An 11,853-nucleotide genomic window follows, 5' to 3' on the forward strand; every position below is an offset into this window, starting at 1 on the left:
CATCTGGAGTACTGTGTCCAGTTCTGGGCCCCCCAGTACAAAAAAGACAAGGATCTCTTGGAAAGAGTCCAGCGGAGGGCCACAAAGATGGTGAAGGGCCTGGAGCATCTCCCCTATGAAGAAAGGCTAAGTGAACTGGGTCTGTTTAGCCTTGAGAAAAGAAGACTGAGAGGGGACCTGATCCAGGTTTATAAATACCTGAGGTGTGGCGGCCATAGCGGTGAGGCCAGTCTCTTTTCAGTGGTACGTGGAGACAGGACGAGGGGAAACGGACATCAGCTGCAGCACAGGAAGTTTTCGCACGAATGTGCGTAAGAACTTCTTCACGGTGAGGTGACGGAGCACTGGAACAGGCTGCCCAGGGAGGTTGTGGAGTCTCCTTCTCTGGAGATATTCAAGTCTCGCCTGGACGCCTATCTGGTCGACCTGGTGTAGGGAGCCTGCTTTGGCAGGGGGGTTGGTCTCGATGATCTCTAGAGGTCCCTTCCAACCCGTACAAGTCTGGATTCTGTGAAATGTTTACTGAGTGTCAATGAAGGTCAATTTTTTTTTCTGAACAGAGGAGTTCAGTTCCATAGTTTTGCATCATACACACTTCCATGTCAGATGCCATTTTGACAGACTGCCCTTCTGCTGCCATCTGTCAAGTGGCAATAAAAGATAATAGAATGTTGGCAGGAAGGTTCAATCTTTGCTATCGTTCACCAAACATCCAGCTCTGATATTGTGCCAAAATAATAAAATAGGAGGCACTACTTTCAGAGCACCCTTTGTAGATGAGGCTTACTAACAAGTTTCTCTTTTATATGATATGGCAGCCTATACAGAAAATAAAGCATTCAGGAGGAAGTAGAAGCATTCATGATTCATGAAATGCTTTGGGCACAGACTCAAAAGCATTCATCATATCTCCACTGTACATTTCTCTGTCTGAAGCACAAACGTTCCAAAATAATCAAATTCAATAGGAACAATAAACACACTTGAATGCATTCTGAAGTAGGAATGTGTTCTTTGAAAATATTAGGCTGCAAAGTATAGGTTCTTGAAATAAAAATGCTCAGGTAACGTTAGATGTTATGCATGTAGTCTAGGATCACTCAGAGCAATCTGCAACTTTTCCTACTGAGCTCTGCAGTGTTTGGAGGAGGAGCAAAGTAATCAAGTGCTTAAGCACATTGTTAATGATAATGACAAGGCTCACAGAAAGCAGAATATCTCTGAATACTAAAAATTCACAACTAGAAATAAATGCTGGTATGTGCTTGCTTAAGAGTTTTGCTGTGTCTGAGTCCACGTGAGAAATAACAGTACTAACAGTGCCATGGTGGAGAGGAGGTTTGCTTTCACAATGAAGTAATTCATGCTTGAAGATGATCTTTTAAACAGAGTTCCCTGGTTGATAGAGTAAATATTTGTCTTGGTACCTAAACATACATATCATAAGAAGCAACATCTTTATTTACTTTCTGTCTAGCACTTAGGAACTCCATAGACATACTGCAAGTTGAGATCCACTGTCTTACATCAAAGTTAACAGTCCAATGCACTGAAGAGCATGAGAAACAACATGTTGTTTATTTGCTTATTTCTGTAACTTGCCTTCGTATCCCAAGTCACAGTATGGTACCGTGTTGTGCTCACGAGCTAATAACTGGAACTAGATATGAAAGTGTTGAACAGCTCCTTCTCCATTTGATAGTTACTCTGTCTGAATCATCTCATGTCTTGTTCATAATCCATAGGTTCTCGCTTTGGGGAGCTCCTTTCCTAAGTAAAAATATCCACACGTAATGAGACAATTATAAAATCCCAATTTAATAACCTGATCAGTTGTGTGGACATAGTTGAACTGCATTTCATTTTGTATGTATCTGTATTTCCAGAGGCAGTGCAGCATTTGAATTTGCAAAGACCTGAACACAAGGGCTTGGCAAAGCATTCGGGAGTTTGTCAGATCTCACTGGCACCACAATGCACTCCCAGTTAAGCACAGAACAGAGCACATCTTCAAAAATTAATTACAGTCATCCACGTGTCATTTTCCATCTGCTTTGAATCATGGCTTATATACATCTGCTGTGCTCATCCAAAAAAAGTGGCTCAAAACACGTTGAGACTGATCTCATAACACTGTCAAGAAATCACTAGGCATCCTGCACAAGTTGCTCAGGAATATATTTTCTGTATTTTCACAGATCAAGATGTATATTCACATGCCTAGCAGTCAGACATACATTGAGCTAAACATAACACCAACACTCACTCAGGAAGGTGTATTTTATGTTCATATGGATAAACTTCCTCCAAAGCAAGAGGAGCTCCCAAAACACAAAGGACGTTTACCTCAAAAGGACGTTGATCTTCTCTCTAGAGAATCCTATCTTCCGCATTTCTTTACATGGCAAATGCCTTGCTTGATCTCTGGTGAGCAGAAGAGATGCACAAGAGAGAGAACAAAGCCTCATTTGTAATTGACTTTTTATATTTTTAATAGCCCCTGCAGTGGATGCTACCAGCTTCAAGTCAATTTACCATTCTAAATTCCATGCTCCTTAGTTGCTCGTATAAAAAGACAAAATAGATTATCTATGCACAAAGTGATCCAAGTCAGTCGAATATGGTGGTAAGGTGCTGTTTTTAACTAGGTAACAACAATAACAAAAACCTAAATTACATTATATCTTTGTTTATCTTGGAGTGTACCTAGGGAACAGTCTTCATACAGAAACCTTTTTTCCATTTCACCTCTCACAACTCTATATTAGCTGCTGAATGACCCTTTATAACTCAAAATTCGTACTACAGTCGCATGATAGATACGCATTTACTTGAAGAGAAAATGGAAGCCAGCAAATTATCCTGAAACTGTTTGATTTATCCTGTAACAAGAGATGAAAATCTTTTCCAGCTCAAAATACTTTGTGAGATGCTTTTGTTGTAACTAGGAATCTCGGAAAACATAAAACAAAAAGCAAAGCAGAGAGTTGCCGTCATTTATGTCGAAAGGCAGTTCACTGCGAGAATACTACAGTTGACAAAGGGAGAAGGTAGAATACCATTGTTTAATGTACTGAAGTTTGAGACAATAGGGTGTTATCTTTTTAATGACTGATAGTTATCTTAATTTGCGAATGTACGTGTTGCAGACCTCTCTCAGCCTCTCCATTCCTTAGTGTCTGCTGCGGCTTATGTTTTTAACTCTTCCCTATTATAAAGCACTCCAATTGCCTCGTTGCAAATTTGATTTTGGAAAGTTGACTGTACTGCAAAAACCTCCTATTGATGTTGTGCATTGTATAAAATGGACAATTGTCTAACTGCTGATCTAGCTTGGCTGAAGTGATCCAAAACACACGGAAGTAGATCCCTACTAGACAACAGTAAAAAAGAAGGGGTTTCCATGTATAGGTTAATCTCATTCAAATCCAGAAATCCCAGTGATATTCAAAGTGTCAGCAAATCTATTCCAGAAGTTAGGCTATACGTTACCTGTAACGGAAGAACTAGAAATCACAAAAACTAAAGGAAAAGAAATGAGGAGAGAGAACAAGTTGATGCTTATTTTCTCCTGGACACATTCCTACTGAGCTAAGTTTCATCAGATAAGAAATTTGCAGGTGAATAAAATTTGATGTTCTGGAAGAGTTATTCAGAAATTGAGTTCCCTTACCTAACTGTGTAACATGTTACATTTTACCATTAAAGAAAGACTGGATGCATCTACAATTTAAATATTACAGAGGATACTATAGATTAAAGCATTACATAGCTTCAATTTTCTCACCTCTGCCATAAGCTTCTTGAAGAATCTGAAGGAGCTGTCAAAGGCTACAGTGAATTGTGTCAGCATGTACAGAAGCACATATACAAGATTTAATGCATCTTTGAAGTGCACCTCCTCCTGCATAAAGAAATTCTGCGGTAAGAAGGAGGGGACCCTCATGAGAAATCGCTAAAGAGGATCTGATGATGGATGAGAATCAAAGGAGTCAGACTGCAGCTCAGAGCAATCATTTATAAAAGCTAACCACTTTCCATGAATGCTGACAACTGGAGAAACGCTACATGGATTATAGATGAATAAGAACCATTCTGAATAGTAAAGACAATATTTAGAGCACAAATGAAGGTCAAGACATGCTTGCTTTCCAGACCTTAGTCTGTATATGACAGTTATACAGTGCTGTTATGCTCAAATTCTTTGACAGTGACTGCACTGATCTATTGGGGCATAGATACACAACAAGCTAGCACTGCAGTAAATCACTTCTACTTTGCATAAGCATGAGCATCTAGTAAACAGTACTTACACACTAATACTGTGTTTATTAGTAATACGGCAAATAAGAAAAACAGAGGTTTAAGGGCAAAATATGCAAGAGATGGGAAGTTTTCTGCGCTCTCTCACCCGAGACCAGACTGAATGTGATCCTCAGAGTTTTGCTCCAGATTAGCCAGGACCCATGAACTTTGTCAGGATGTTGGCAGTTAAAACACTCTGGTCTCTCCTACAAGAAAGTCAAATTTGGTATCACAGTAGTCTCCCCTGGCCTACAGTCCATGACTTTGTTCTCAGCCATGTCGAGAGCAAAAGGTTTGCATACAAAGTGGAATGCCTATTTGCTGCTATTTTTTTGGAAACTGATACCGCAAGCAACAATTTAGTTTGGGAAATGAAAAATCTAGAAGACAGATAAATAACTATTTTTAGGTTGTCTGCCAAGGCTTTGGTTTTCTGTTAATTTTGAGACTGCCCTCTAGCCTGTCTTATTTTTTTCACTTCATCTTGCATATGAATATTTTACCATACTCTGATGCAAAAATCTGATAGAACTGCAACTGAGTAACTATAGGGGAAACAGAAATATTCAAGCTTATCTCTAGAAGTGGCTGTTTCCTTATCTCTCCTGTGAAAGCAGACAAGAAGGAAGTGTATTGGTTGCTGTGAGTTTTTGAGGGAAAAAATATTTTATGTTCGTATATTAATCGGGAAACATTATCTGTTCAGATATTTTTATATATATCTACTCTAAAACCGACTAACAGACCTCAGTGGATAACCACACCAGCAATGCAGTATTTTCCAACACCAAAAGAGATTATTAGTCTGTTCTGAACCATAACGTTAGAAAGATGCATCTGTAACTTTTCGGCATGGCTGAAGCGTTAAGAAGCTAGGCTGTTGTATAAAATGAAATTGATTTGCAAAACATCTCTGTAGTAAGATTTCTATCTTTCCCTACTGAGCAGAACTGTGGAAAGTGATGGCGAAGACAGCTTACAAGTAAACTAGTTAAAGAATTCTTGATACATTACTGGTAGAAAGGAATCAAATTGTAACCTAATGGATAGATAAATATATTTCAATCTTGAAATTGTGGATTACTGAACTGACAAATTATATCCTCTTGACTATAATTGCACAGACCCTAAAAATAGAGGAAAATGTATTTGGAGTGTTGAGTTCAAAGAATTTGAAAATTAATGATTAAGAAGCAATGTAATTCAGGGCCAATATGTTCAAAGTTATCAGAGTTTGAGAGGTATCAGAATCTTTCTATATGGAAACTGAAACTACCTAGCCACATTGCAGTAACCATTTCGAAAATAATCAACGCTACCTATAGTAACAAATATTTATGGTGTCATCTCTGTTTTAGCAGCAATTTAAGTGCGTTGGCCTTGATGATATACCTATGTCTCTGCTAAATTATTTGGATTTTTCAGTTCCAAAAGCAAAATGCCAAAAATGAAAAAATTGCCCATAAACCCTTCAATCAATATTTATTTTATCATTAAAAAGAAATAGCGTCAATATACTTTCCAAACTGCTCCACGCTGTTAACATTCTCCTGCTTTTAGTTTTACATCATATGCAATGAGCATTTCATTTGCCTAATGAAAAACATATTTAAACTAATGAGTACATAGTGTTTTTATTTACATATGCAATTAAAATTTATCACTATTAATAGCTAACAGAGGAGAGGAAAAACTGTGATTATTCCAGCAAATGCATGCTCTTTCAAGAGGATAACACTTCACAGACAACACTAAAGATAGAGAGTAAAAATTGGCAACTATGTGGAATAAACTTAACTCTGAGGTGTCTTAATCCCTAAGGTCTGTTTCTGTAGACAAAGCAATTAATGCTTCCCCTCCCTAAGTGCGTCAGCGTTTATCATCCATTTCTTCAACCCACTGCTCTCACATTGGGGTTCCTGGAGAAGTTCTCCAGGCAAAACTCATCTGCAGGTTATGACTACCTGGTGGTACCATGGACAGGTGGTAGAGAGGTGGCATGAATTGGATAGTGACACAGAAATCCAAGCCATCTTGTTCTTCTTAGGTAGAGAGTTCAGAGACAAGCATCAAACACCACACTGTGTTCGGTTTCAGTCACCAACAATTTTATAAGCAATAATATCCAAGGCACTCCAATCATACAAATTTATACATCATAAATTATGTATTTATCTAAATACATTGTGAATGGTGCAGCCATTACTAGAACAGGAGGAGAAATAGTGATATACATTACAACAATCCTACTGCAGTTTCACAAGCATCAATAATTTTGTTTTGAGATGAAACGTCATGTTGAGTCATCCATTTTTTTCATTTAAATGAAAACCTTTACAGAGACAGCATGAATAGAGAAGATTTAATACTAATACATGTACTGAGGCATGAGATTGTTCATTTTTTAAACCAACATTCTTGATCAAAATCTTTTTAAGTGAGGGAGAAAGAAAGGATGAAAAATCCTTCTTACAAAAGCAGTGCTGGTTTACCTCAGCCAACGAATGCTTACCATGAAAATTACTGGTTTTGCCTTCCATCATGTTACACTGTTGTACTATTTTTTTTTTCCTGTTTTCGAAGGGAAAAAGCTCAGCACTAGTGCGAGGGCAGATGGAAGTTGGCATTCCTAGGCTGCATGGATGGACAGGCAAACAGTAGATATCACAAACACTGCAAATTGATAAGATCCGAAAATTCCATGTCATAATGTCTAAAGATTAACAGTCATGATTTTTTTTTTTTTAGATAGTTTTTAAAAGGTTAATCCACTGAGAGATGTACATAGAGCTCTGAAGCAGAATTAAGAAAAGGCATTAATGATAATTTTGTATACGCAAACCCTGTGCAAAGGTCTGGACATACTATAGGTAGCCACTCTGTTCTGCAGCGAATAACGAACTACACTGGTTGTGTTTTCAAACTCATGGGTGCAGATTTAGGGGCTGTAGCATTACTAGGTCTCCAGATGGTGCTATTACAAATTGAGTTTTACATTCCGTTTATGTGAAAATAAATGGAAAAATAAAGGATTTAGTTATCTCTTGGAGAAACTTGCCAGTTGTGAAGTTCATCGTAAAAACAAAACTGCCTATTTGCTACCTATATCACGCTAACACTCAACTCTTTGATACACTTGCTGTCTACACATAGCACATACCATACAAGGAAGAAAAGGTCTAACCCATGCTGAAAGTCTATGTTGTAGAAGCCATTTTTGATCTTTAAGAAGTGATTAAAAAATGAGAGCAAACTTAAAAACATTGACTAGAGAAAAACACTAAGAACTGAGTACATTAGAAAAATAAATCCTCTTATTCAAAATGCCAAAAGATAGATTCATAAACCTCCATTTCAGTAATCATTTCTTCCTTACTCTTCTCTCTTTCTAATTACAACCATAATGCACTTGTTGGGGGGAAATTAAATCCAGAGGATGGCTATACAAAAAAGCAGTACCTTTTTCTGCTGTGCATCCTTGATTTGTTTGTCTATTTTCAGTTATACAGCAGCACAATACAGGAGCAGGATTGTCAGCACAGTCAATATTTCTGTGGAAGACTAAAGCATGTTCTTTTCTACCTTTTGCTACGTTAACAAACTAGTCCAGTAATTTCTGATGTTAGCTGATAATGTATGAAGTAGAAAGAACAAGATTTTTTTTTTTTTGCTGGATTCAATTGATGCAGCAGGATTTTATTTTATTTTTTTTAATTATGATTTCCAAGCTTACAACATTCATTGTGGACTGCACTATCTGTATTACAGAAAACTGAGTTTCTTTAGAAAAGTTAATTTTTTAACTAATCTCTGCATTACAAATGAAGTTATTAGATGATTCTAGAACCTCTTCTTCCCTCTCCCCCCACCAAGTTAATTAGCATTTCAAAATTAAATAAATTGTAATGTTACGGTAAAATGACTTAACTGGCTTCTTACAATGCCCGCAGCTGATAGAACTGCATTGCCTTAAGCTCTGCTGATGGTCCGACCTCTCCATATTAAAAAGCAGAAATATTAAAAAGCATCTGAGCACATGCCTTACGCCTAACCAATACCGAGTTCCATTAAAACTTAGGTATTGGTTTGAAGAAATATAGCTTATGAATTAGTAAAAAATTAATTTTAAAGAGAAAAGAACTACTGAGGATTTGAATATAAGTTTAGGCCCTTTTCATGTTCTCCCCCTCCCCAGAAATCCACTGATGATGCTTTTACCCGTAGAATTCATCGTACTTTTGCAAGAGTTACTACCACAAAAGTATATGAAACGTGTTGCTCAAAGACAAGGATATTTCATGCAAGAAAACTGGCCAAGTAATGCAGCCTATCTGAACTGTTCACTGATACCTAGCAAGCAGTGATTGCAAGAGGGCAGTTGGCTAGGATACAAAACTTCGATTCCTACAGCCGTGCCAAAACTCATTCTCCATTTCCAAGGTAACACTGATGCAAGGTTATTGATAATAATGAAATACATCCAGAATAGAAATAAGTAAGCTAACTAGAAAGCGCTATTGTAAACTTAATTATTTTTCCACTTTTAATGGAAAATAAATGTACAAACTTACACACATTCAAACTCCAGTGCAACACAGAGCACCCTGCATATTATTAGCTTAGTTGCCAGCAAGTAAAGACAGACGCATGATGAATATACATTTGACCAAGTAGAGCTTTAAGGAAGAGCACTAAAATAGACAAATATACACAGAAATTGGGATTTGTGGGCATGTTGTAGAATCACAGATTCATTATAAACCACTAACGAATATAGGGTGTATTAAAATTCTTGGCAGTTTTTCTCTGATAAGAGTGACGACGACAAAAACACACAGCAGAAACTTTCTCAGCTGGGAAAATTTTCCTCATTTATATTCTTACACAAAGAAAATCATTTGTATTACCTGCAGCTACTTCTGATCCAGCTACTAACAATGTATAATTCTCCTCTGTGTATTATATATACACACACACACCCCCATACTTAGAAATACTCATTGGTTTATGGACCTGCATCTAGAAAAATGACCACAATATTCTCATTTCCAAAGATTTTCACATCTAAATTGTAACGGAAAGAAAATCGCAAATAAACTTCATGCAAGTCTTACCATTCCCTCCCCTTCCAAACGTGTGGAGATCTCAATGATACAGAGAAGTCTGGTCCATCATCAAATAAGTGAAAATCCATTACAGGGAAGCAGGAAAGACCAGGAGAAATGAAGAATAATAAAACTTCATCTTCATGTTAATCCTTTCTCTAAACATGATCTGAACGTGCACATCTCTACCAGCTTCACATAAGCAGAGTTTTTCATTCATTTTCACAGAGTTCTGTATTTCTAAGTTCCTAACAGAAGAAAAAGTACTAAAATATGTCAAATAGATTCAGAACATTTCCAGCTTCTGAATATAACAGAACACCTGATCTGAAATTCTGATTTCACAAGGATTCCAGGACACACTAAAAAACTCCAATAATTTAGAGCTAGTGTGGGGGAGCGAAGCATCTAATTGAACCAGAAGTCAGAGCAGTAAGAGCAAAATGCTGTCTGAATCAAGTGGAGATCAGCCTGGTAAAATGTATGCTGCAGGTATGCTAGAAGATGTATGAAAAGCTTTTCCCCAGAGAAAAATATATTTGGACAAAGCAGGACAAAAGCTGCTGAAAGCTACATTTGGTTTTGTGAGTGTGTACCAGCCTGTGTTTCTGGGCTGCCCATCTCCTTCTTCAGCTTCCCATGCTTTTTTCTCCTTTAGCGACCAGACTCCCACCCTTATCACAGATGTCCTCAGGTCTAACTAAGGGCTCACTCTTGCTCTGGATTTTTGCTCCCTTCGGGTAGTTTAACTCATGTATAAAATCTTTCCTATTTGATGGACATAATCAGGACTAGAAACAGGAGGTTCCTTAGAGATTGCCAGCCAGGATTCCTGTGAAAATCACCCCAGGCATACCACAAGGCTGCTAAATTTACAGTAGAAAGTTAAAAGCTTTGTGGCTTGAACATGGAAGGGTGAATCTGCACCAGCTGGGCCAGCTTCAACAGATGGACTGTGCCCCTTGAGAAGAGGTGGCAAGTCCATAGGCCAGGCTGGGTTTGTCCAGCAAAGAAGAGTACACAGCAAAGCCTGTGGAAGAGAGAAGGTCGTTCCTTGCTCCAGGCTTTTTGCATCAGGGGAGTCTCAAGACTGGTTGCCTTGACTTTGGATACTGGGAAATATCCAAAACTGAAGGCACTGGGGACAGAAATACAGCATCAGAGTCTTGGTATTGTTGCTCAACTACTTTGCTTAATCAGCGCTCACTGGTTTACCTGTTATTAGTTGGATTGTCAAGAATTTCATGATAAATAATTGGTTGCTTGAATTTTGGTCATTTGCCTGGTTCTCAGTCTATCAGAGATAACACAGGGAACTGGAGATATCCATGATAGCTAACAATAACACTTCTGAGAACATAAAAATCAAAAGGATCTTATCTCCTTCCCCAAGCCCTCTCACTGGAAAACAGTCAGCATTAAAACAAGTAGTAAGCAAAGGCTGCCAAGTCTGGAGCACCTTGGGCTGGCCTCCATAGCCTGATTTCATCGCTGGGTGTCACAAGATCAAAAGTATAACAACTCAAAATTGTTTAGTAAAGGCGGTTTAGTTTCCACAACTTCCCACCATGAATCAGTGCCACGTGCCACTTCTCTCATTACACCATCCTGCTTGTTTCCCTGGAGAACACCAGCTCTGGAGAAAGAGCCCAGGAAAGGTGAGGGGAAGGAGAGGATGCTGTGGCAATTAATTTCTGAATTGTTTGCAACCGCTGTTCCTCTAGAACTCAGATAAACCTGAGAAACCAAAGCAAAACTGAAATCATCTTCAAGTCATTCGTCAAGAACATTTCAAGAGACCATTGCAAAACCCCTTCTATGAAGGATAGGGAGCATCCTTTAGATGCCATTCTAACTCCTTTGGAAATCCAAGCAGGAATTTTTACTAATTATAGCTATACATAAATTGACATAATTAAATAATTATAATGCAAAAGATATGGGTCTTTCCAGGTGAAGAAAACCAATTTGAAGGGTAATTTTCATAAAAATGAAATAAAAACAGATTATGAAATAAAAACAGATTAGAAGATGTGCAACCCATGAAATATTAACGAGTTTCATTTAGATACTTGCTACAGGACTCAAACTTCAAAAAATAAAAAGTGTAATTTAAAAGATTGACTGACCTCATAGATTGAGAGATAGAGAAACACTTGGATTATTAATTTTGATGAATGTCTTGTTTTGTTGTTTCTGCAGCTTCATCCTTTTTCAAAATGTTCTTAGTTTCTTTACAGGATCTTTTGTCTATTATTAGAATTCCTTATGTGAAAAGTTTTCTATTGTGTTCATTTCCACCCCAAACATAAGAAGTACTTATTCCCCCTCACCACTTAATATTGTTTTATAGGTAAGGAAAAAGCATATTTGCACTGCAAGTCCTACTTGGCATCTTTATCAGTCAGTGTTCTTGGTCAGTTTGGATAATTTGCAAAAAAAA

The 11,853-nt window shown here is 37.7% G+C and overlaps 1 long non-coding RNA gene across 2 annotated transcripts in view; it reads right to left on the reverse strand.

Annotated features, from left to right (window-relative positions):
• Window positions 1-688: 688 nt before the first annotated feature.
• LOC109368970 overlaps window positions 689-11,853 on the reverse strand; it is a 14,237-nt gene continuing 3,072 nt past the window's right edge. Inside the window, exons 2-5 of one of the 2 annotated variants that reach the window (XR_002117481.1) lie at window positions 4,412-4,511; window positions 3,788-3,904; window positions 2,347-2,424; window positions 689-1,770 (exon numbers count right to left, since the gene is read on the reverse strand). This is a non-coding gene — a long non-coding RNA (uncharacterized LOC109368970). The remainder of the gene's footprint in view (window positions 1,771-2,346; window positions 2,425-3,787; window positions 3,905-4,411; window positions 4,512-11,853) is intronic. The other variant, XR_002117482.1, reaches the window with a different exon arrangement.

This window comes from Meleagris gallopavo, chromosome 8 (assembly GCF_000146605.3).
Source record: "Meleagris gallopavo isolate NT-WF06-2002-E0010 breed Aviagen turkey brand Nicholas breeding stock chromosome 8, Turkey_5.1, whole genome shotgun sequence".
Taxonomy (NCBI): domain Eukaryota; kingdom Metazoa; phylum Chordata; class Aves; order Galliformes; family Phasianidae; genus Meleagris; species Meleagris gallopavo.